This window comes from Eubalaena glacialis, chromosome 15 (genome assembly GCF_028564815.1).
Source record: "Eubalaena glacialis isolate mEubGla1 chromosome 15, mEubGla1.1.hap2.+ XY, whole genome shotgun sequence".
In the NCBI taxonomy this organism is placed as follows: domain Eukaryota; kingdom Metazoa; phylum Chordata; class Mammalia; order Artiodactyla; family Balaenidae; genus Eubalaena; species Eubalaena glacialis.
The window spans coordinates 50629063-50642951 of record NC_083730.1 but is presented as its reverse complement, the minus strand read 5'-3'; the positions used below and the strand labels follow the sequence as shown (position 1 = coordinate 50642951).

Below are 13889 nucleotides of genomic sequence, written 5' to 3'. Positions count from 1 at the left end.
TCTTTATACTTGAAAAAAATCCCTACAACATCAGGCACAGCATCTGATATTTTATACTGTTGGACGTGAGTTAATGCAGAGGTCTTGGGGAGATGACCTGGTGTTTCATTCATTCCAGGGCTGTTATAGGGGATGTGCTGGGAGGGAGGGGGTTCCTCTCAGAGTGCTCACTGACTGGGGGGGTCCCAGGGATAAGACCCCCCCCAATAACAGTTTACCTGGATTGACAGGGACCATCCTCTCCAGTGTGGAAATTCCTTGAACAAAGCTTGAAATTCCTTGAATAAAGCCTTTTTCCTCGGACAGAGGATAGATAAGTATTTTAGCAATCGATTAATATTTTGGGTGCTTTCAGTTAAACCAGTCCTTGCCGCCTTTTACATTGGTAAAAACTCTTCTTGCCAAAAAAGCAGTTTGGCTGACGGAGTCTGATATTCATTAGAAAGATTAGTAACTTAAAGAAAAGTACTCCTTTGAATTTGATGTATTTTACAGGAAGGGGCCTAGTTTGATGTTGCCCAGCTTAACTTTTCATCCAAATTGCCCTTGAGGAATGTTTTTTAATCTGATGCATTTTTATCCCTATCTTCTGAAGTGGCATTTTTTTTTAAAAAATGGGAGGATAGAGTAACATGGAAAGCAGCTTTTATTCACTCCAAGGACAACAAACGCACATACAACCAAGGGCGGGCAGAGTTGGTCTCTGGGTACATATATTAGCCTAAGGGTGTCATGGGTGCCTGTGTATTACTCAGGAAACTCTTTAAAAATAATTACCTTGCGATTAGTATCTGATGCCAATGGTATATTTTCACTTTAAAAGTCAGAGGTCTTTATTTCCTTGAGACAATGAATGAACTTCTTTTCACCTTGTTCTTGGCTGCTTTTCTTCCTTTATCTTAATATAGCCACACTCACCCAGACATGCACGCTGGCCGACTGCCCCCTGCCAATGGTAGATTTTCCAGTGAAACAGTTTCTCTTCATATTATAATTCCAGTCTAGTCAAATTAGAAATACCTACTTATCTCCCTTTTATATTTAAGGTGTATATTCTCTTCCAGGTGGTGTATAAACAGAAAAATGGTATTAACATTTTCTTATGGATGCTATCTAATGCTTCCGTTGGGTCCAGCTACCAACGGAAGCCATCTGGAGGATGAGTTTACAAGTTTAACTAAATGTGGGAAACAGATAGAGGCACAATAGCGCTCTTCCCAACTAAAGCTCATTAATAAAATTTTGGTCACGTTCAAAGACTTCAAAAATGAGTTTGGGGGCAATTTTGGGTCCAGCCTTTAAGCACCAACCACTGCCTGTCTCTCCTGTCTCTCTCGTCACTTCAGCAGCTCCAAGAGGACAGTGGATAATGTATGGCTGGTGGCAATGACTGCATTGTAAACCACATATGGAAAAGCCGTAATAGACGGCTTTGATGTCAAAAAGCCACAGCCCACCAATCCGAAGTCAGAGTGATGGGTTAGGAATTGTCAGTCTATCGTTATTGGCTTTTCAAAAATAAGGAGCTGGGACTTCCCTGGCGGTCCAGTGGTTAAGACTCCGCGCTTCCACTGCAGGGAGTGCGGCTTCGATCCCTCGTCGGGGAACTAAGATCCCGCATGCCATGGGGTGCCACCCAAAAAATAAAAATAAAAAATAAGGAGCTAATGAAATCTGCTTCTAGGGAGGGACATATATGTTAACCGACTATTTTGGAAAAAAAATTTAGGTAAGTGCCCCACAGTATTGGACTTATTTGAAGTATTTCATACATGTTTTCTAAAATAGAGACGTGCAGGGAAAAAAAGGGTGTGCCTGGGAAGCTGGTAGGGTCAGTAGTAGAGTTCTCAGAAGGTAAGGTACCACCTGCTAGAATTTGTCGTTAAAGTGTTTCATTATGTTTTGCCCTGAAAAACAGGTGAGAGAAGGAAGAACCTGGAACAAGGGAGAAGGGAGGAAGAAGGATGGGGTTCAGGAATATGGCCAAACTGGATTCTCCCCTGTAACTGGGGAGGAAAGGCTTCCCTTAAGAAGCTTGCATGTCATATTTAACTGGTTCCTTCCTATAACATCTTGACTTAATGAAGAGACTAGCAAAAGGAAAAGAAAAGAAAAATGAAAGAAAAAATCCGCAGCAAGATAATAAAAAGTTTCCTCCTCACACCCACCACCGTGGGAGTTTTTCCTTTGTGCCTCGTGGCTTATCCCACTGAAACTCATCAGTTTTTGCTTTTATGCTGGAAATGCCCAAAAAACATTTGAAGCTTGCTAGCCACCCCTTGGGGTGAGAAGGTTTCACAACGTGTCTCCAGGGAAGCCCAGGGGGCCAGGGTAGGGGAAGAGGTGTCCTTCTCTCCCTCGTGGGGGAACAAAGGACAGAACCTCAAAGTTCTTGCCCCAGTGTGTGACCTCGGGGCCGAAGGCAAAACATTTTGTCTCTGGGTCCTAATGATATAAGCTCCCCCGGCTCTGCAACTGTGCTCTATGATGTGACCGGAAAGCTTTGATGGAATTACTATTGCCTCCTCTTTCTCTGCCCAGCCATTTATTATTCTGTATATTTTCAGGAGCTGTGGGAAACTTTCATAACCAAGCCTAAGCCAGGCGAAAACTTGTCCTATTTGGAATTTGTAATGAAGTCAAAACATGGCCTGGATTTTCTGAAAGGCTCCTTTGGCGGCCTGTGACAGCCCTAGGGCACAATCAGACAGGGCTGGAGAGGGCCTGGGAGCAGATTTTGTTACCAAGAATAGGACAGAACAATATTTGCCTCCAAAACACTAGGGCTGCTATTTACCTTCTCAGCTGGAAGAAGGGAGAGATAAATGCCGATTTCACATAAAGTGCAAATACCAATTCTTTCATTTGTAATTTTCAGGATTTTTTTTTTTTCCCCTTAGCTCCCTCTAAACAAAAGGTTAGGGAGAATTTTTAGCATATTTGATTTCCTGACCTAAGGGAAGAAATTCTTTATTTCAGAACTTTTGACCCCCAAAGAGCTGTTACTTTGCCTGAAAGGCTGAATAAAAATTGTTAGACATTTAAAGCAATTGTGGGTTTTGAGACTGCTTTCTTTCGTGCACTGTGCCTGTTGGTGTGTGTCGGATTGCAGGGAAATACTATGAAAAACCAAGTTTCGCTCGGTTTGGATGGAAAACTTCGCCTACTTTTCAGAAGCTCTCGCAAATTATATACTGGCTTAAACCCGATCCCTCAAAAGGAGCCTCAGTCCCTAACAAAAGTGGTAAGTGGTAAGACGTAGTTCCTAATTTTTATTTAAGTCAAAGGTTAATAGTACAAGGGCGTTTGGTCCCTGAGTGTTTCAAGTTAATGTTTATTTTTTACCATCGTTTAAAGAATTTCCTAAGGCCCTTATTTCGCTGCTGAAAGCAGAGTAAGAGAACTCAGATTTCATGCCCCCAGGCTTGAATAAAGGAATAAAAACAGCACAACATTTGCATCTACTTAACAATCTCAGTTCTAAGAGCGCCCTCACAGTGAGAGGGGAAAACCGTATCTCGAGGTGAAATGAAGCTATTCGGAGATATTTGCCAAAAACACAATTCAGAGAAAGATAATCATTGTCAGAAATGACCTAGGAATTCAAGGCCTTATGATTGAAAACACAAAGCTGAGGAAGGTGCATTCTCTTGCTTCCCCGCCTGCCCAGATATCAATGAATATCAGCTAAAGGTGGCTGAAGAACCAATTTCATGCATCTACTGTACGAGGAAATGAACTGAGCCGAGGGCAAAAATAAAATTATACAAATGTTATTATAGACTAGCTTGCTTCTGTCCTAGTTTAATTCAAATTTTAGTGCTGCAGGCTTGGCTTCAGGCATTAGCCTTCCTGAATAAATCAACATTTGCTTACATCTAAATTATTAGGGGAGCATGTGACTTTGTTTATTGTATAAATTATACGCAAGGTTAAAGCATTAACTGTTCAACTGGTTTTGTTCAGTCACCTCACCAACCCTCCCCCGCCCCAGTCAGCTCTCCCCCAAATAGGAAAGAAAAATCTGAAATTACGATTTTTTTTAGACAAACGCAATAACAGAGCCGCAAAGCCTTGTGAACCTGAGGTTGTCGGCTAAAGGTGGGATGGGAGACAATGGTTAGAAAGAAGGAAAGAAAGGAGCCCAAGAAATTGTTCACAAGAGCCCTGAGAGAGTGTCTGCACAGAGTGAAACCGTGATATGGTAAATAATCGGTTAAGTTGATTAAGACAGCCAACCAAATGGGATAATTTAATATAAAACTCAGAAAGCCTTTTGGCTAGGGTTTCAGTAGGCAAGGAATTTCAAACTATATGGCAATGTTGGACAAACATTTTTATTGCCTTTATCTATTAGAAGAGAAAGTTAAACATAGATCCTCTGGAAAATGCATTTAAGAACAGGTTTTTTTGTTTCTGTTTTTTGTCTCTGTACATCACTGTGAATGCTTCCTGAAAGCTCACTCGTACATGTTTGGGAAATAAGGATGGAGCTTAATAATTAGACAATTTGACTTTCTAAGTATTTAGACAAACTAGATACCAGGTGTGTTCTGCTTTGAGAACATTCAGTTTAAATGAATATCAAGGGTTCAAAGTAGACAAACCAGAGGCAATTATTTGCTTTACAAAAGGTTCTTCTTTCTATAAGATCATCCACAGTAGGCTTCCCACAGTAATAAATTAATTTACAAAATTGTAAATTGAATTCAATAGAAAGATTAAATCTAGTCTTTTCCATCAATGTGTGTGTGTGTGTTTCTTTCTCAAAACTCCTTCTAGAAACACTGCAAGTCAGAAGATTTTTGCATAGAATGATCCTCCGTCATAAATGATTCGAATGTAAGGTATGTTCAAGAGGAGAATCAATTTCCCATTCAGCCAACTCCTGATTCTTTCTGTTTGCATCCTAAATTGGGCTTTGAGATCTTGGGCAGTGGCTCTCCAAATGTGATCAGTGGGCCATCGTCCACAGAATCACCCAGGTGTGGAGCCCAAGAATCTGCCGTGTAACAAATGTCCATATGATTGGGATGCACAGAAACTAACATTTGAGAACTTCTTTTGCAGGACCTAATATGGAAGCCAACAATACCGCTCTATCTACTCTTTATTTCATGCGGTTTGCATCCTCTCCTCTTCATGATGTCCCGGAGCTCAGCCCAAACTAAAACGGGCTCCCAACTGTAAGGCCTCCCAATCCCTGACCTTCTTTGCTTGGTCAAAGGCATCTTTGAAGCATACTTATTCACTCTGTAGTAGATCCTGATTTGTATTGAGACAGTAAGCCTATGAAAAATCGCCACACATAACTACAATTCTATTTGAAATAATTTATCAGATGTAAAACTAAAATTGCTTTCCACCTAATCAGTATTTTTAAGAATTAGCTTAAAATTTTTAATACAATTTTTAAAGGTTGCACTCCATTTACAGTTATTACAAAATATTGGCTATACTCCCCATGATGTACAATACATCCTTGTTGCCTATCTTACACCCAATTGTGTGTAGTTCTCACTCCTCCACCCCTATGTTACCCGCCACCTCCGGCAACCACTAGCTTGTTCTCTGTACCTGTTAAGTCTGCTTAAGAAATAGCTTTTTAATAGCAGCATATCAGAGTGGAGAAAGCAGAGACTTTGGAATCAGACAATCCTGGTTTCAAATCGGTTTCATTTTCACCTTTATGGGATGTTTGGCAAAACTTGAATGTCTCTGAGCTCAGTTTCTTTGCCTGTGATGTGGGAATAATAACATTGTAAACAGGCTGGGTTGGAGAGAAAAATGAACAATATGCAAGAAGTGCTTGGGATAGATAATAATTAGTATCATTCACCATTTACAAATAGCTGTCGAACTCGCAAGTGGTGCCCATGAAAAGGAGAAGCAATGGAGAGCTGGGACACTCACTGCTGCTGAGGAAACATTGGGGAATTCCCGAGGTGCACAGAAAACTGCTGAAAACTGCTCACTTCCTGCCCAAAGCTGGGGCCTGTAAGACCTCTCCCAGAGTTCCTTCTGGGAGGAGACAGAGAGAGAAAGAATGTGTAGGAATTACAGAGGGAAGCCATCCCAGATAACTGCTACAGCTAGTATTTTCCCAGAGACTCTGTGCTGGAAGACAGCAAATTTACCTAGAAATTCATGTGATGAAAACTTTGTACAGGAAATGAGAACTTTGGGCCCCTGAAGACAGAGGGGCTAATAATTCTCTAGTATTTAGTGTAAATTTTTTCATAAAAGAGATGTAACAGAGTAGGATACAGAAAAGGCTCAGCAGGTGAAATAGACTTCAGATGATGAAATGAGAATAGACTACAGGGAAAGGCAAAAAAGACCTGGCTTAGGGTTTCACCAGTTCCCTAATTGAGCACCACTGAATACCGGTAACAATAATGATGATGACAACTTTCTAGTGGCCTAATCCGGTGGAGCAGGTAACAGTCACAGTCACAGAATGGTATCTTTATTCCTGCTTAGAGATGTTATACTATATATGTTCAAGCGTGTTAAATCATTTAACCATCATATCAAGCCTGTGAACTTGGTTTTATTTTTAGCCTCATGGTCCTGCGAATATCCTGGGAAGTGTTTATATCTTGAGTCATGAAAAACACCCCGTTGGATCCCACATTGTGTGTGAAATATGTCTCCATAACAGAGATTTGTTTTTTACCCAATTTCCACTTACTATTTTTAAGGTAAAATGATAATCCAAGTTCCCTTTGGGAAACCACGCATTCTCAGGCCACATGGTTTAAAAGGTATCATATCCAACCCTAGCAGCAGGGGTGGGTGCTGATCGGCCTAAAGAGATCAGCATACTACTTCCTCCTTGGTTACAGCGATGGGTTCATCCACTGGCTGTGTGACCCAATCAGAGCTATGTACAATGAGACTGTTGTTCTTTCCCAAGGGACCTGAACCTGGAAACACGTGGACTGACGCTACTGTTACCACCTTGCTAACATATGTAGACCCAGAATTAGGCCATTGAGTGGAAGAATGCAGAGCCCAGTTGAGAGATGGGCAAAAGTGGGTCTTGATGACAACAATGGAGCCTAAATCAAACCATTCTGGACTTTTTAATTAAGTGAGCCCATAAATTCTCTTATGGCTTAAGCCAATTTTGGTGGGTTGTTTTCTCATGTTCAACAGAAGAGCGTCCTAACTGGGGAAGGATCTCTTTCTACCATTCTATGCCAGGGGAGTTATAGATAGAGCTTGTCCATTAAGAGGTTATTATGCGAAACAAGGACAAAAATGGAAAACTGGCACATTATGGGCAATTTTATACTTTGAGAGAATTTAAAGACGATCTCCCCAACATAGAGGACATTCTGGAGAAGTTGCTAGTTACCTATCCTGACATTTGTTCTTCCCTCTTAAACTCCTGATTGTAACTGGTCATATGACCAACTTTTAAAAAAGACTGTCAGATGCCTTTGTGATTCAATGTGGCCATGAGACTAAACTCTAGCCAGTGGGATTTAATTTAGGCAGCTCCTCCAGGTAATTTTCTTAAAAGATAGCTGGCATGTACCCTTTGCCTTTTTTTCTTTCTTCATCCTGCTGCCTGAAATGTGGATGTGATAGCTGGAAATCTAACTACCATCTTGTACTGTGAGGCCGGGGCTCAAATGGCAGAGCTATGAGCTGAAAGGAGCCTGGGTCCCTAAGGACTTCAGGGAGCAAGCCATTTTACAGACGTCGTTAGCCTACACCTGAATTTTTACTTGAGAAAGAAATAAACCTCTATCTTCTTTAAGTCACCGTTAGTGTCAAGCTTTCTCCTATTATTTCTTTTTTTAAAAAATTTATTTATTTATTATTTATTTTTGGCTATGTTGGGTCTTCGTTGCTGCGCGCGAGCTTTCTCTAGTTGCGGCGAGCACTCTAGTTGCGGCGAGCAGGGGCTACTCTTTGTTGTGGTGCATGGGCTTCTCGTTGCAGTGGCTTCTCTTGTTGCTGAGCACAGGCTCTACGCGTGTGGGCTTCAGTAGTTGCAGCACACGGGCTCAGTAGTTGTGGCACGTGGACTCAGTAGATGTGGCTTGCGGGCTCTAGAGCACAGGCTCAGTAGTTGTGGCGCATGGGCCTAGTTGCTCCGCGGCATGTGGGATCTTCCCAGACCAGGACTCAAACCCATGTCCCCTGCATTGGCAGGCAGATTCTTAACCACTGCGCCACCAGGGAAGTCCCTCTCCTATTATTTCTTGATGGTAGTTCTAAGAATATGTTTTATAAGAAACGAAATTATATTTTCGATCTCTTTTTGATTATCTGTGAAACTGAAAATGAGTACAGTTAAAGTATGCAAAGTCCATAAGATGTTGATACAGTCTTTCAATATATATTATATAAATAATTGTAACCATATTCAAGTTAAGTTCAATGCAAGCCAAAAGGATTCAGTTCTTCCTATGTGCCCAGTGCTGTGCTAAGCCAATGGGGTTTGTCAATGATAAAGGTGTGAATGTAACACACACACATTTAATTTAGAGTCACAAACCAATTAAATCACGTGTTTGAAGATAAAATTTTGGAGTATTTTAGGAAGGGAATGAGAAGCAAGGTGTTATGCATATTGCAGTTCGGATAAATGTTGTTTATAATGGTATAAACACTGCCTGAGAACCCCTGTCTCACAATAGCTGTGATTCAGATTCTGCAGGTATTTGTCAGGGCTGAAATTAATAAATTACATGGAAATCAATGGATTCAATTCTATTTGCCTCACAGAGGTACTTTACATTGCTGGGTGAATTTGAACAAGAGTAAATATTTTTCAGCTTTAAAATTGGGAAGCTTAATGAATGTCATGTAATCTATGAAGGATTTTAAAATAGTTTTCTTTAGTAATTTGTCCATAGTAGATAAATAAAATATCTATTCCATGCTGAAAGATACTGAGGCAGAAAAAGAAAACGGAAGAAGACCATGGGGGTTGGTAGTGGGAAAAGTTGGGAATAGCATCTGTATCCCTTTAGCTTGGTGACTACCATCTTGGTGACTACTACACCTTCATAAATGGGTGTTAGTGGTGGATATGATTTGTTTGGTTGGTGAGTATTATTTTCCAAGGTGTGCTGGAATTTCTGGAAGAGTTAAGTGTACCGTCAGGTGTGAGTACTGCAGAGACGTAAGAGGAGAACAAGACAATACAGATGTATCCATTTGCCATTGCTGTATAATGAACCACTGTAAAACTTAGAGGCTTAAAGCAACGACCATCTATTTAGCATACGATTCTGGGTGTTGGCAATTTAGGCCAGGCTCAGTCTTGGTTGTCTTGGTTTACTCTTCCTCATGTGTCTATTGCAACACCTGGCTTGACCAGGTGGGTTTTCTGGAGGTTGGCTGACTCTCCTCCACCTGGTCTCTCATCCTCTCGAAGGCTATCATGAGCTGATTCCCACAACAATGGCAGAGTGTCAGGAGCAGGCGGAAACATGTGAGGCCTCCTGAAGGTCCATCTTGGTCTAGTCTTCTGTTACACCCACTGCATGCTTACTGGCCCAAGCCAACGACAAGGCTAGCCTGCTTGATGGCAAGGGCTGCAAAGTCCAATTTCTAAAGGCAAGGATACGGGGCAGGGAGGAGTGTGGCCATTTCTCAATCAATTGACCAGAATGGACTCTATTGAGGAGCTGAGGGAAGATAGGCTTTGATTTGTTGTTGAATGAGTGAGCAGAGAAGTAGAAAGAAAATAAAAAAGGACACAGGCAAGGGAGAAAGAAGGGCATCAAAGAGCAATGAGTGGTTAAAATGTGATACAAATAACAATAGGGAACTGCAGAAGACCCTGAAGCAAGGCAGAAATGTAGGTGAAGCAGAGGGCATATATTAACATCCACAGAGTTATAGGCGACTTCTGGCTGAGGGCCTAGCAAGATAAGTAGAGCGTTTGCATCTCTGGGTTTCTGAGTTAATGATGCCAGCAGTCTCTGGACCAACCAAATTGTGGTGGATTTATTATTTACATTATAACTGCATTTAAAAATGAAAACATATGTCTACATTCTCAATGCTTTGAAAATACCGTTGAACGTGCTGTAGAATTTTATATCCAGTAACAGGATGCAATTTCCCTATCAAATAAAATTGCTGTTTGTTTTCTGTACTCTATGTTATTATGGAAATTTCACAGTTTATCAGCTACAGTGAAGTCAACTGAAATGAGTAGGCCCCTTAGACAGAGCTGTTTTCTCCCACCCCTCAAAATCCCATTCTCCTGTTTGTTTATTTATGCTAATATTGTTTTATGCTAATCATGCACTTCTGTTTGGTTTTGTTTTAATGCTATACAACCTGATTCACAGGAGAAAGGCAAATGTTCTGAAAGCTCTCTGGTGGAATTGACAGTGTACTGGAATAACTCCAGCAATGAAACATCTTGGTGGCGTACTATAGTCTCACTTTCCTCCTCTTGCCTCTGTTGATAATGTATTTCTAAAACCAACAAATAAGAAGTTGCTTAGGGCCCAGTTAATTTTGCTGACTTCTGCAAAGTATGCCTGATTTTGTTCCTAGTGATTGTAAGAGTAATGGTTACTTATGGGGCAACTGAGCAATTTTGTGAGAAACCCCCTCTTCCAGGAGCAATTTACAGATGCTCCTTCTTTTTTTTATTGCAGTGTGACAACAGCAAGTACCCAAATCCTGTTAGCAAATAATGTGATTTCTGAGCTTGGGTTTTGGACTAACAGTGTTACAGGTTGTGTGTCACCAGCGATGAGATGAAGTTAATAGTCACATGTTTTGAAGACTATACAGTGTTCGGGTCTGGTAATTCTTATTTTCTCTAAAAGTAGTCTTCAATCTTGTCCCCATTTTCTTGTTTGAATTTGTTGTCTCCCACTGGAGCAGGAGGGTAAGGCAAGGCGAGGAGAAATATGGTGGGATCGTCCTTCCCTGGTTAGGGGCCCAGAGGATGGTTATTTAACCTGGAAGTCTGAGAGAGTGTGTAGGGAAAATATTCAGAAAATGCCTACATACGTAAAATAATATTGAAAGAATAAACGAATGTTCCTGGTCACTTGTCTTTGTTGTAAAGCCTTGTCAGGTAATCCTTGTGACTCACAGCCTGACCGGTGAGGTTAGCTTCTGCCTTTTTCTAGCTGCATGACTGTGGGCAGATATCTTAAACCTCCATCAGGTTCAGTTTAATAGTATCTTGTAACATTGTAGCAGAAATTAAATTTAGACAATTACGTGGTGCACCGTGCTTGACACATAGGAAGAGCTCCGTGGCGTCATCATCATCATCATCATTGGCATCACCATCATCGTCATCAATCAGTCTCCTCACATCCGTTTCCTTATCCTGGCATTCAAGGCTGAGGTCCACCAATCTGGCTTCACCCCTTATGTGATGTTGATGAGTGGGTGCAAAGTACACAGCAGGAGCTTAACAAGTTCCTGAGAAACAAGAGAATGAATCCATCAATAACATCATACTTACAAGTGTGTGTTTGTGTGTGTGGGTGTTTCCTTAAAAGGAGAATTTAACCCCAATACATCCATAAGTACTTTTGATGACACACAAATGACTGGTCACCAGAGATTTCTTTGCGTCAGGGATTTATTTATGTGTTTGTTTGAAAATCCTAAATGGAAACCGGATAACAAGGGGATCAAAGCCTGGTTGCTCTCAGGCATCCAGGCCCTCATTGCTTTATCTCTGTCTCATCTCCCAAGGCTGCCCTGGAGGAGGCCTCTCTGTGGAATCCCAAGGGCTGGAGGAGCCAGGGTGAAAACAATCGCCCTAAAGAATCATTAAAATGAATGTCTTTACTCTTTGCAGTTTGATTGTTTTAATAATGCTTTGTTTTTTTTTTTTAAGGGCAATGTTCACAGCTCTAAATGGAATTTCAGGTAAAGTGTACATCACATCATTCCAGAAATCTCAGTCACCACAACCTAGTGATAATATGCGCTGTTTTCCAGGGAAAGAATCTAAGGGAAAATTAAAAATTATGAAGTGCAGAAAAACGCCAAGATTGTGTTCAATTTTACTGAATTCTCTGACTTTCCACACTCTGGTCTCTAATCACCCTATTTCCCAAGACTTCCTGGAGGGTTATCTTCTTCCTAATTGGTGCGGTCTTCTTAGCACCCCTAATTATACCGTCTCCTCTTGCTTTTAGTGACCTCTCTTCTCTCCTTGTTTAAATCCAATACATCTTTCAAGTCCTGAGACAAATTTTATCTCTTCTAGGATATAGTTTCCTACTACTCTCTCCCTTATTTAGATCCACCCGGTGTAGCATTTAATTGTTTTGTGTTAGCTTTTTCTTCCTAAATAGGTCACGGTCTCCTTGAGGGCGAAGATTATGCTTTAGTCCCCCTTGTTTCTCACTCGGAGCCTCTCCAAGTGATAGATACATAGTAGGTGCTGATTAAATATTTGTTGATTGATTTCCTGCAAAGGGTTAGCTGCAAACTAAAGTGAAAGCACTAAACAAACCGAGGCGGTGATCGGACTCTCCCTTTGGGAAAACACTCTTCTGGGAATGGAAAAAAATTCCTCCAAGAGCCCGTCAGCTAATGTTCCTCTTTGAATGCCCTTCTAATGAGGTATCACGTGTGGGGGGAGAGCAGGGCTGCAGGAGGGGCTTTTCTCCTCTCCTGGAGGGGGTGGGGCTGGCTACTAAGGGAGGCACAGGGACTCTGGGGCCGCCCCCCGCATCTGAGTAGGATGTAATAGAAAAATAATTGGAATGCTTGCACGTTTATGCCTGCATCCAAGTATGTGTAATGTACATCCTCACCCACAAACCAGGATGAAGAAGGGTTTAATTCTGATGACTTGCAGCTAGAGAAGAAGCGGGAGGGGATGAGAGAGAGAGAGAGAGAGAGAGAGAGAGGGAGAGAGGGAGTGAGTCCCTCCTTGGGGTTGATAATATTCTCTTCAGTGATTGAGCTTAGCGGTGGTGAAAGGTGACAGAATTAGCTCCAACCTCCTATGCCTGGCTTTTTCACAATTTACTGAGAGTTTAAAAACTTCTTTCTGGGGCAGACACTGGGGAGGGTATCCCTAAGCAATTCTTTATAAGATTAAACCTTACGGGCTCTAAAGAAGAGGATACAAACGAGAGACATTCTAACAGGATTGGGATGAAATGGGTGCAGGAGGAGGAAAGCTACTTCTTCCTCCTCTCTGAGAAAGCAAGGATGTGTGGCTGGAGGTCTATGTGAGCGCACACAGTTTAGAGTTTGATCATGGTGAGGGGTGAGGTGTGTGCAATCAAAACCACTGCTACGAGCTGGTGCACACGTACTTCTGCTAGCGCAGCAATCGTACTATACTACATGGGGAATCTGGGAATTTGAGTCAGGGGCTGATTGCCTTGTTTGAGATATTTGAGTATCTTTTAGTCATTCAGCTAAATATTCAATAAAAAGGGAAAGCCAGGCATCCTCAGGTCTCTGGAAATCAGTAATAACTTCCGACAGACGTAGACACCCACTCTAGCGTTAGGAGATGCTGGTGGAAATCCACATGACTTGGTTGTTCACTGGCTAACTTTTGGCAAGGGTTATCTGTGAAATCAATACAGATTGCTTATTTATAAGATGGAATGGCCCCTGCCATGAATATTATAATTCTTAAGTGGAATTTTATTCCCACTCTGGGCCCAAAATATTTCCTATTGAAAATTAATATTTTCAAGATAATTCCTTTGAAATTATAATGGAACACATGGAAAATTCACACACACACACACACACACAAAGGGCTTCTTTCCTTTTTATCTCCTCCTGGATCCTTGACTTTTGCTTCTGCTTAACATCTCCGAGGGTGGTTTCTGTATCTCTTTCTGGGGAACTTTCTTGACCTCTTCAGATGAGTCTCATCCAGGGGTTCTTAGACGCTGTAAAAT

The 13889-nt window shown here is 41.5% G+C and overlaps 1 pseudogene; it reads right to left on the bottom strand.

Annotated features, from left to right (window-relative positions):
- LOC133075128 (S-adenosylmethionine decarboxylase proenzyme-like) overlaps positions 1 to 13889 on the bottom strand; it is an 81631-nt pseudogene that overhangs the window by 6146 nt on the left and 61596 nt on the right.